The sequence below is a fragment of the Drosophila montana genome, unplaced genomic scaffold, assembly GCF_035044405.1.
Source record: "Drosophila montana isolate Dmon_TW-CO22-7 unplaced genomic scaffold, ASM3504440v1 contig_3373_1, whole genome shotgun sequence".
In the NCBI taxonomy this organism is placed as follows: domain Eukaryota; kingdom Metazoa; phylum Arthropoda; class Insecta; order Diptera; family Drosophilidae; genus Drosophila; species Drosophila montana.
Window position 1 is genome coordinate 6,115 of NW_026998260.1, and position 12,621 is coordinate 18,735.

At 34.5% G+C, this 12,621-nt stretch overlaps 1 long non-coding RNA gene across 2 annotated transcripts; it reads left to right on the forward strand.

The window, feature by feature from the left end:
* Nucleotides 1-10,547: 10,547 nt before the first annotated feature.
* LOC135434549 (uncharacterized) lies at nt 10,548-11,120 on the forward strand. Of its 2 annotated transcripts, none has more exons than XR_010437248.1 (3): nt 10,548-10,656; nt 10,880-11,000; nt 11,055-11,120. It is a non-coding gene; the product is annotated as an uncharacterized LOC135434549 (long non-coding RNA). The 2 variants fall into 2 exon arrangements; XR_010437249.1 differs by having other exon boundaries at nt 10,554-10,656; nt 10,902-11,000.
* The last annotated feature ends 1,501 nt before the right edge of the window (nt 11,121-12,621 follow it).

Below are 12,621 nucleotides of genomic sequence, written 5' to 3' on the forward strand. Positions count from 1 at the left end.
AGCTGAGGCAGTCGAAGACGACCTGTCAGGAGCGGAAAGCTGTAATTTTTTAGCGGAAACTCCCTGCTCCCGTTTATAAGACGTACGGTTGCATGGCGAACAATAAGACTCCTGGTAGAGCATCCAAAAATTATGTAAAACCCCTTCCCGAGCTGGCGAATTGGAAGCCAGTCAACAGCCCATTTGAAGTCAAATCTATCCACGGGCATACAAATATTGAGCAGAAATGTGTCATTGACCTCTTTAAAGAAAAATCATACTTTTTCATGCTGGAATCATTAAAAGATTTCGACGGCATAATTGGACTTGATCTGCTAAAACAGATTAACGCTCAAATAGATTTAACTAACAACATTAAAAACATTATAAAAAATTGAGTTCACAACATGCAAGCAAGTGAACCATTTCCAAATTAGTGACGCGGATGTTCCCGCCGCAGTCAGACCCACCTTCAATCAAATGATTGACCGATGCCTTTGCAGACATTTATGAGTCCCTACCATACAACATAAACACTATCGACACAATCCGAACGGACGGCGAACCGGTATATTCCAAATTATATCCATACTCAATGGGTGTGTCTGAATTTGTCAACGCAGAAGTTAAACAACTACTGGCGAACGGCGTAATTAGACCCTCAAAGTCACCCTATAACAACCCAATATGGGTCGTCGATAAAAAAGGTGTCGACGAGTCAGGCCACAGGAAGAAACGTCTGGTAATTGATTTTCGAAAGTTAAATCAAAAGACAATCGACGATAAATACCCTATCCAAGCAATTTCGGCAATATTGTCAAACATGGGTGAGGCCCAGTATTTCACAACACTGGACCTCAAATCGGGTTTTCACCAAATAGAGTTGGCGGAAAGGGACAGAGAAAAGAATGCATTCTCTGTAAACAATGCGAAGTATGAATTTTGCAGGCTTCCATTTGGGCTAAAAAACGCCCCTAGCATTTTTCAGAGGGCAATAGATGACGTCCTCAGGGACCAAATCGGGAAAACTTGTTACGTCTACGTAGATGACGTAACAATTTTCTCCCCTAACAAGGAAGACCACATCAAGCACATCGAGTGGGTCTTGAAAAGCCTTAGGGTCGCAGGAATGAGGGTTTCCAAAGAAAAGTCCAAATTCTTCAAAAACATTGTGGAATATTTGGGATTTACCGTATACAGAGGCGGAATCCACCATTCGGCCGACAAAACTCAGGCCATAAAGGATTTCCAACCACCAAAAACATTGTTTGGCCTTAGATCATTTCTAGGGTTAGCAAATTATTGCAGATACTTTATAAAGGGCTTCGCCACCGTTGCAAGACCGCTAACGGACCTTCTAAAAGGCGACAACGGCAAAATAAGTGCTAATCAGTCCAGGAAGGTTCCGATTAATCTAAGCTCACAGCAGCTACATGCCTTCAACAAACTAAAAGACATATTGGCATCAGAAGACGTGCATCTGATATACCCAGATTTTAAAAGACCATTCGACTTAACTACAGACGCTTCGGCACACGGCCTAGGGGCAGTGTTAGCCCAAGATGGCAGACCAATCACAATGATTTCCTGGACACTACGGGAAAATGAAATAAACTTTGCAACGAACGAACGGGAACTCTTGGCCAAAGTATGGGCCCTCAAGAACTTACGAAATTACCTGTATGGTGTTAGGAAATTAAAAATTTACACCGATCATCAGCCACTAACGTTCGTGGTGTCAGATAAAAATACTAACGCTAAGAATAAGCGCTGGAAATCATTTATCGATGAACACAACGCAATTATCTCTATTAATAAAACTGTTTGTCCTGACTGACTGACTGACTGACTGATTGGTGATCAACGCACAGCCCAAACCGTAAGAGCTAGGAAGCTGAAATTTTCACTGTAGTTACCTTATGTGATGAAGGTGCACGTTAAGACGGGGTTTCGGGAAATTCCACTCGCAAGTGTGGAAAAATCGCGAAAAACGTTTGTATGTAACTTTTTTGTTTACCATCCGATCAGCCCCAAATTCATATTTAAAGATCTTTGTTCAAATTCATTTGAGGGGTGTTTCGCACTTTTCGGAAAACCCATTCCTCCTTGGTGGAAATGGAGGTCAAAGATTTGGTGGGTAACGTTTTGCACTCAAATTCATTTCCAGAGATCTATTAGAAAAATCATTTGAGACGTGTTTCTCACTTTTCGCAGAATTCAAACTTCTTCGGGAGGAATGCGATTTAAAGATTTTTTGGGGGAAGTTTTAAGTTGTGTCCGATTTGCTTTAAACTTATTTTCAAAGCTCTACATAAGAACTTAATAAATACGTATTTCAGCGATTTTGGAAATTCCACCCGTAACAGTGGTAACTTGGCGGAAAACGGTTGTATGAAAGTTTTTTGTTTACCATCCGATCGGCCCCAAATTCATATTTAAAGATCTATGTTTAAATTCATTTAAGGGGTGTTTCACACTTTTTGAAAAATACATTCCTCCTTGGCGGAAATGGAGGTCAAAGATTTGGTGGGTGACGTTTCGCACTCAAATTCATTTCCAGAGATCTATTAGAAAAATCATTTGAGACGTGTTTCTCACTTTTCGCAGAATTCAAACTTCTTCGGGGGGAATGCGATTTAAAGATTTTTTGGGCGGCGTTTTAAGTTGTGTCCGATTTACTTCAAACTTATTTTTAAAGCTCTTCATAAGAACTTAATAAGTACGTATTTCAGCGATTTGGAAAATTCCACCCGCAACAGTGGTAAATTGGCGGAAAAAGGTTGTATGAAAGTTTTTTGTTTACCATCCGATCGGCCCCAAATTCATATTTCAAGATGTATGTTTAAATTCATTTAAGGGGTGTTTCACACATTTTGAAAAATCCATTCCTCCTTGGTGCAAAGAGATTTGAGAGAGAAGATTTGGTGGATGACGTTTTGTGTTCAAATTTATTTCCAAAGATCTATAAGAAAAATCATTAGAGACGTGTTTCACATTTCTCGCAAAATCTAAACTCCTTCGGTGGAAAATGCATTTTTCAGATTTTTTTGGTGAATTTTAAGAGTTTTCTGATTTGCATAAAAGTTGTTTGATTCCCGTCCGATCAGTTTTAAAATCATTTTCCGGGTTATACCCGCTAGTCATCTATAAACCAGGTAAAGAAAATCAAGTGGCTGACGCTCTGTCTCGCCAAAACCTGAACGCTTTAAGCAACGACACCGATTCACATACGGAGGTAGACTCAAATATCGCCACAATTCACAGTGAGCAGTCCCTTACATACACCATTGAAGCAACAGAAAAACCAATAAACTGTTTCCGTAACCAAATCATAATTGAGGAAGCAGAATTCCCCTTGGTTAGAACGTTTATCCTTTTCAAGGACAAAGTAAGACATGTGATCCGATTCACAGACAGAGAGGCCTTATGGCAGACACTACAGGACTTGGTAAAAACTGACGTGGTCAACTCATTACACTGCGAACTTCCGATACTAGTTTTTATCCAACACAGGCTGGTAGAGAAATTCCCGCAACAACTTTCAATTATTCAAAACACCTGGTCGCAAATATAACCGACCAAACCGAACAAAGGGAAATTGTTATCACCGAACACAACAGAGCGCACCGCGCCGCACAAGAAAATGTCAAACAAATATTGCGTGACTATTTCTTCCCCAAAATGAGCAGACTAGCTACGGAAATTGCTGCAAACTGCAAAATCTGTTCAAAAGCAAAGCATAGCCGTCACCTGGTCAAACAGGCCATAGGCAGAACCCCTATCCCATCATTCACAGGGAACTACTGCATGTTGACATTTTTTCTACCGACAAAAAATTGTTTTTGACATGCATTGACAAACTCTCAAAATTCGCCGTGGTCCAACCAATAAACTCACGAGCGATCGTTGACATAAAAACCCCAATACTCCACCTGGAAAGTTTTTTCCCGGGAACAAGAACAATTTACTGCGATAACGAGAAAGCATTAAACTCCGAAACCATTCGAACTATTCTAGCAAATAATTTTGACATACAAATCTCGAAAGCACCTCCCCTACATAGTACGTCAAACGGACAGGTGGAAAGATTCCACTCGCGGAGATAGCCCGTTGTTTGAAATATGAAAAAAAAAAAAATTGACGACACTATTGATCTAATCCTCCTATCCACCATCGCATATAATAGAACCATTCATTCCGTCACTAACAGAAAACCGATAGAAATAGTGCACTCAGCCCCAATAGAGCTAGCATCTCAAGTAAAGGAACAACTTCAAAGAGCCCAAGACAAGAGCCTCGAACAATCAAATAAAGATAGGTCACATAGAGAATTCCAAACAGGAGGACGACTAGGTACTAAGCTAACACCACTATGCACTGAAGAAACTATCAACGCCGACCTTGGCACGACGGTTCTTATAAAAGGGAGGGTGGTCCATAAGGACAACCTCAAGTATTAAGTTTAAAGATACCTCTAGTATTTAAGCAAAAACGTTTATACATTTTTCCTAAGATACATTTACTCCTTCTAGGCTTATACGTTTTTTTATCCTGATACCAACCGCACTTACGACCGCAACAATGAAACTGACAAATTACACTCACTCTGACTACATACCCGTAGCAGACGGTGACGTGATTATTTGGGACAAGTACGGCAACCTGGGACACACTACGAACATGACAACTTACGAGACTTACGTGGAAGAGAGCAAGAACACAATACAACTATTCAACCAGGAACGTATCAGGGAAGTACTGACTACAGACCTTGCACATATCGACACATTAATAGCAACACTAATAGTTAATCATAGACATTCTCGCAGTATAAATCTTTTAGGAACAGCCTTAAGAGTAGTAGCAGGAACTCCCGACATTGACGATTGGGAGCAAATAAAGTGTAGGCAGATGCAGTTAATAGATTCAGAAACCAGGCAAATAGAAATAAATACAAAACTACAAACGAGACTCAACGAACTAACAAAGACTCTAAATTCAATACACAAAACTGACGGGACCACTATAGATCACTTCTACGAAACACTTTTGGCAAAAAATAGAATAATAATTACAGATTTACACAATTTAATCCTCACCATCACACTGGCAAAAATAAAACTGATCAGCCCAGCAATATTGGATGAAATTGATATAAAAGAAATGACCTTTAAACACTTATCACATGCTAGTGTAGCAGACATATTAGAAGTAGCTAGCATTAAGGCCTTTCAAAATAACGAAATATTGTACTTCCTAATTAAATATCCAAATCCTGAATTAGCCTGTAAGAAAATCAACATTTATCCAGTTCAGCATTGCAATAGAATTTTAGATCTTGAAGACAGCAATATAGTTGCAGACTGCGGTGCAAATACCTACGCCGTCGGTAAATGCGATGCGGCGATACCACGTTATGCGTTATTATACAGCTCATATACGGAATTTCTGCACAGTGCAGCACGCGCTCGGGCCATCTGAGCCCGCTTACCAACATAGATGACGGCGCAATCATTATCAACGATGCTACCGTCACAAACATGGACAATGGTGGGGCGCACAACAATATATTTCCGGGACATAAATAGCTACCTTCGATGATAAGATCGAGATAAACAAGACCACATTTATCAATAGCTATGGTGTCCTTAGATCAATGTTACCGAGTACCGGGAACATCTGAGTCTGCCATTTCTACATGAATTAAGCGTGACGAACCTTAAACTCAAGCGGCAGACTGCATTGGTGGCAAACGTACGGAAGCCCGAGGACGCCCTTCACTTAGCTGAGGGAGGAGTTATCACCAGCTAGTCCGATTGGGCGACCGGATGCCGTCGCAACAATGTTGCGACACTTGCGGCCGGTCAACGGCCAGCGCTTAGAAATATGATCCGGGACCAGCGCGTGCTGAGCGGCTGCTAAAGAACGGCACGAGGCGCAGAGTCAGCGATCTGCCCATGCCGCTGCCGGAACGTTGCGGCTTCATTATAACTTAAGATATAATTGTAAAGTCAGTTTTCTCATACCCACGAAACTATCCAGACGGATTGTCTAATAAATAATAATAGCTAAACAGTTTTATTCTAATTTATACACCAAATGTAGCTCGCGCTACGCAATCGATTGTAATAAGGATAAATTAAAAAAAATCGATCTTGATGACATTTTCAGTAGTAGATCTTATTGTACTATAAAATAATCGTGTATTCTCAAAATGACAATTGCATTTAAATTGTGGCTTAATTAGATAGGCAATACAAGTTGGTTTACTAACATGATTTATAGCATTGTGGTGGTAGCGGGGAAGTGGCGATAGCTATAAAATGAAAGATAATTGATATATTTATACTATTCTGGAAGCTAGTTGTCAAGTTAGGTGCCTCTAGCCCGTATTATTTACCAAAATAGCTCAAAAGAGGATTTCGATATTGATTCTTATCGATTACTTGGAAACTGGGCAAGCTATCGATTATATGAAACAAACTCGATCTGCGCATGGACTAGGAGCACCCACAGGTAACCACTAGCTTCTGATATCCTTACGTTCATACATACGGACGGACGGACATGGCTAAATCGACTCGGCTGTTGATGCTGATCAAGAATATATATACTTTATGGGGTCGGAGATGCTTCCTTCTGCCTGTTACATACATTTGCACAACAACATTATACCCCTTTTATTAAAAGTTAATATTAATTAATGAAATATTTATAATTCAGTTGTAAAGTTACCTTTTATATCGGCATGCCTAACATTCACCCTGGCCGCCATTAAAACAGTTTTTTTTTCGCTGCTGGTCCGTTCATTATATTCTTTTTCTAATATGAATAAAAATATTTTAATTAAAGGTAATAGAATCATTATATATCCAAAAATACTTTTGAAATTTGAGTCATAAAATGTTAATGATTATTTTTAATCAAATTATTTTTATATATATTATAATTTTTATTTTTGTTTTACTGTCAATTTTTAATTTATTATGATATATTGTTAAGTCAAGGTAACGATAAAAACGGAAACTGTTAATATTTTCCTAATAAAAATGGAGCATTGGCACTATAACTAATTTATTCTCAAAGGGAAATGCTACAGCTTTACTCTCTAAATCAGTTAGTGAAAACACCTCCTCTTCGCTATCGTCTGATTCAATAATATACATAAATACCTAAATTTGTTGAGCTGAATGGTTCCTGATAAAGGCTTTGTCTTTTTTAAACTTTCTGCCAATTATCAAATCATCTGTTATATTTTTTATAAGAACTGGAGGGTTGTTTTTCATGTAACAATAATTGTCAGGAAGTTTTCTGCTTAAAGTACACCCTTTAAAATAGCATACATTATTGAAAACTTTTAACTTACAAACTAATAACCTTATAATTAAAAACGTGTATACCTAAACAACTTAAATTATATATTAAATTATTTTACATTTATTTTAAATTCTTTTTTTTTGCGGTTTCAAAGCTTTTCTGAGCTGGTGTTTTGGAGACCAGACCAGCACCAGCTCTCTTTGCAATGCTTTTAAATTTACATGATGTGTTCCTGTGATGAATCTTAGCTAGATTACAAACTTCACATTCGTTAATTATGGTTTGGATTAAATTTTGATAGTCTGAGTAATAGTATGTTTCTTTAAAAAGTCTGACCATCTTTTCGATACCTGAATGTAAAAGTTTCTTCTGGTTGCTTACTAATATTTCTTTAAATTCTGTCTTTTACTTTAATATTTGTTCGTAATATTCGAGTTGTTTTGGGGTTCATTATTTCTTTAAAGGCTTGTTGTAATATTTCAAAACCTGAGTCGTTTTCTATGTATAATACACTTGAATTGTTGCAAAAATGTTTTATCAATATCTGTTTAGCTTTTTGAATGTTTAGGTTTAAATATTCTATTTTTATTTTAATTTTTTTTTAAATATGATTCAACTTCTATATTTTCGGTATCACTTCTAATCATTTTTATTTGTCTTCTAAAATAGTTTAATGGATTTTCTGTTAAATGTATTATTTTTCATTATCTTCTTCAGCGCTATGTGCTGTAGCTTGTGTTTTAATATCTTGTTCGCCTAGTATATTTTCTTCAATTTTGATGCGTGATAAAGCATCTGCTACGTGGCTTAATTTTTCTTCTAAGTATTTGATTGAGAAATTATATTCACTAAGTTTAATACGCCAACGTTGTAATTTCATGTTGGGTTCTTTAATGTTGTTTAGCCAAACGAGTGGCTTATGATCGCTTAAAATGTCAAATGGTCTGCCATATAAATATGGGCGAAAATATTTTACTGCCCACACTATTGCTAAAAGCTCTATTTCTATTGTACTGTAATTTTGTTCATGATCGTTTAACGTTCTACTTGAGAAACTAATTGGCTTGTTATCTTGTGACAACACAGCTCCTATTGCAAAATTACTTGCGCCGGTTGTTACCTGAAACTTTTTATTAAAGTCTGGACATACTAATATTGGGTCGTTCATAATTAATATTTTTAATTTTTCAAAAGCTTTATTGTATTCAACATTTTTAATATCAATTTTTGCCGCTTTCTGTAGGTAAAGAGTCATGGGTTTTGCATAAACCTAGAAATGATTTAAATGAAAATTTGTCAATATCATAAATTACGACGTCACATTTCATTAAATTTTATTTTTTGTGCTGTTTAGTACATATTTCTACCTTTATTACGTACATTAAATTAATTTATTATTATTTATAACACTTTTTTTGAAAATCTACCTTGTGCAACGATCACACACAAAAAGCCTTAAGCTGTTGAGTCATATGCTGAACAAAATGTTCACAGAGAAAAAAAAATGCAACGCGAAATTAAATACGATCATATTTAATTTTAAAATGCCCTATTTTAAATATTTTCATATTAAATTTTAATACAAACCCCTGTAATTTAAAGAAAAACATACTAAAATGGCATATTCAATATGATTAGAACTTAAATATTTAATATAATATAAATATTTAGTTGCATTAATCTCTATATATAAAACTGTTTGTCCTGACTGACTGACTGACTGATTGGTGATCAACGCACAGCCCAAACCGTAAGAACTAGGAAGCTGAAAATTTCACTGTAGCTACCTTATGTGATGTAGGTGCACGTTAAGACGGGGTTTCGGGAAATTCCACCCGCAAGTGTGGAAAAATCGCGAAAAACGTTTGTATGTAACTTTTATGTTTACCATCGGATCGGCCTCAAACTTATTTTCAAAGATCTTTGTTCAAATTCATTTGAGGGGTGTTTCACACTTTTAGGAAAATCCATTCCTCCTTGGTGGAAATGGAAGTCAAAGATTTGGTGGGTGACGTTTCGCGCTCAAATTCATTTCCAGAGATCTATAAGAAAAATCCTTTGAGACGTGTTTCACACTTTTCGCAGAATTCAAACTTCTTCGGGAGGAATGCGATTTAAAGATTTTTTGGGAGAAGTTTTAAGTTGCGTCCGATTTGCTTCAAACTTATTTTCAAAGCTCTACATAAGAACTTAATAAATACGTATTTCAGCGATTTGGGAAATTCCACCCGTAACAGTGGTAACTTGGCGGAAAACGGTTGTATGAAAGTTTTTTGTTTACGATCGGATCGGACCCAAACTTATTTTCAAAGATCTTTGTTCAAATTCATTTGAGGGGTGTTTCACACTTTTCGAAAATCCATTCCTCCTTGGTGGAAATGGAGGTCAAAGATTTGGTGGATGACGTTTTGTGTTCAAATTCGTTTCCAAAGATCTTAAGAAAAATCATTTGAGACGTGTTCACAGAATCAAACTTTTTCGGGTGGAATGCGACTCAAAGATTTTTTGTGCGAAGTTTTAAGTTGTGTCCGATTTGCTTTAAACTTATTTTCAAAGCTCTACATAAGAATATAATGAATACGTGTTTCAGCGATTTGGGAAATTCCACTCGCAACAGTGGTAAATTGTCGGAAAACGTTTCTATGAAAATTGTTTGTTTACCGTCCGATAAGTTACAAAATCATTTTCAAAGCTTTTTGAGAACGTTGATTTTTAACATACGTTCCACGGGCAAGGCCGGGTTATACCCGCTAGTTTTATATAAAATTGTAGTATGTATTCTATTTTAAGCTAAAATGGTTCATTATCGATCCAAATACAGAAAAAAAACTGAGGGCAAACGTGGTTTTGTATTTAAATTTAATATTAATAATTCATAATTTAAAGAATAAGCATTTTTAAAATGAAGTTTTTTACACTTCATCTAAATATAAAAATTGTATATTAAATAAATATAATTTTCATATTTAAACGAAGTATAGAAAATAGTTAAATTAAAGTTTTTTATATTTAACTTTAATATTATATATGACGAATTCTGACGTTGGACAATTTTAAGTTAAAAATAGTTACACAGTACCTTAATTTAAATGAAAAATGTTACATCCATAATGTCAAATCTACTTTTTATAAGTTATCTACTTTTTGCATACGCGCGCTTGCCGTTTTTATAACGGTAATCGGTTCTTTTTATTCATTGTGCCCAAAATCGACGCGACGCCGTGGCGATCAATTATTCAAAATTGAAGCGCACTTGAGAGTGGACGTAGTGAAACAAAAAATGTTGTAAAAAGTGATAAAAAAAATTTAAAAAGTGCAATTATAATATAATTTTCTTGGAGCGGTGCTTAGAAATTGCAGGTATGTACAAGTGGTATTATTTTATACAACAATGTATGTACATACAAATGTACATATGTATGTATATTAAAGAAACGAATTTCGAAAGTGTGCAGGGGAAAGAAGCAGAACAGCGGCTGGTCACAGCTTATAGTGAGTGTATAGACACATTTATGTATGTATTATATTGTATGTACATATATTTCATATGTTTTGTTTTTTGAAAAAATTCATATACACACAGATGGATATTTATATACACACAGATATGGCAAGTGAGGACGACGAAAAATTAAAAAGTACACAGATAGTCGTGCTGTCGATTTGGTTGGTACAATTAGACTTTAGACTTTAACCACACATATGTATATTATTTACCATGATAGATTTATATTTATGATTTAATTCTTACATTTCAGATAAAACTCGATTTTAAAATTTTGTACCCGGGTAAAGAATGTATGTTGTTTGGAAAATGGGAAGCAATATTCACAATGCCAATTGTAAAAAAAATTTGAAAGAATTGTAACTTGCAGAATCAAACGGTATTTTTTACTTAATAAGCTACTATCAAATCTAATCAACTAACTTTTAAATAAATAAAATATATACTCATGAAATAAATATTTTCCTTTATTAATTATTTATATTTTCTTTGACTACAGATTCGTCCGATTATATTTTAACTTGCCTGTTGCCATCTGTTATACATCCAAACGGCTGGTACACAGAAAAAAAACATTTAAATTGTTTAAATTGCGCTTCTTTTTCTATCAAGATGAAACAGTTTATGTTAGTTGCAGTTATATTTATGTAAATAAGTTTTGTACACACATACAAGCTTATGGGGTGGAAAAAGAGATCCAAAAATAGTTTTTAAAGAAATAACGAATTTTAACAGCCACCCGATGCATTTGTATATAATGAATAATCAAAACAGTTGTTTAATATAAATCACTTTAATTACTACCACTTAAAATGGATTAGTAGAAAAACAAATATATATTTCCATTAAAACTATAAGCAAATATTATATTATTTAATAATTAAGATAATAATTATAATATTTAATTTTAAGTAAAGATTATCAATTCAAGAATAAAAATATTTTTTTTCAATATCATTTATTTTTTATTTAAATTGGACAATATTAAAATTAAAAGGGGGAACATATTCATTTTATTATGAAACTTTATTGATTTGAAAAGCGATAATAATTAATTTAAAGTGGATAATTTTGAATTTAGAATGGGAACATTTAATTTTAAATATGAAAGCTATTGATTTTAAAATGTATAATATTGTAAATAAATATGAATACATTTACTTTTAAATTTAACCATATTTATTTTTAAATCGATTTGTACTTAAGTACAATATAAAAAAAATTATAATATAAATATGATTGCTATTTAAAGTAACATGCCTTTAAATTTAAATGAAATATTATGCATTTACATTTAACTATGGAACTTTTTTATTTAAATATCATACATATAAAAAAAAAGTTAAATATATTTGAATTTAATATGAATTGTATTCATATTTAATATTTTTCTACCTTAATATTAAAAATAAATTTTAATATGACAATATTTAGGTTTAATAAAACACCTCTTGGCCGAAAACCATAGGCAAAAATACAAAATTCTTGTTTATTTTACAAAAGTGCAACCGCGTACGAGCGTAAGAGAGTAAGCTTTAGCTAAGCTCATTGAGTAATAAATATACAGAGGAGGCTTTTGGATCAAAAGCTCTTTTTCAAAAAATTTGAAGCAAGATACCGAGCTGTTTTTACTCTAGTAATAATAAAGATCAATTAAAAAAATACAGTGGCCTTGGCAGTGTTCGAACTCGCAATAGACCGCACTACTTGCCGCTGCCTCTGCTCAATAGCCACACCAAAAATTGAGTTTTAATGAGAAAAAAACGAATTAAAATTGCAGCACAGAAAACAATACAAACGCAATTGCAATTCTGTTGATA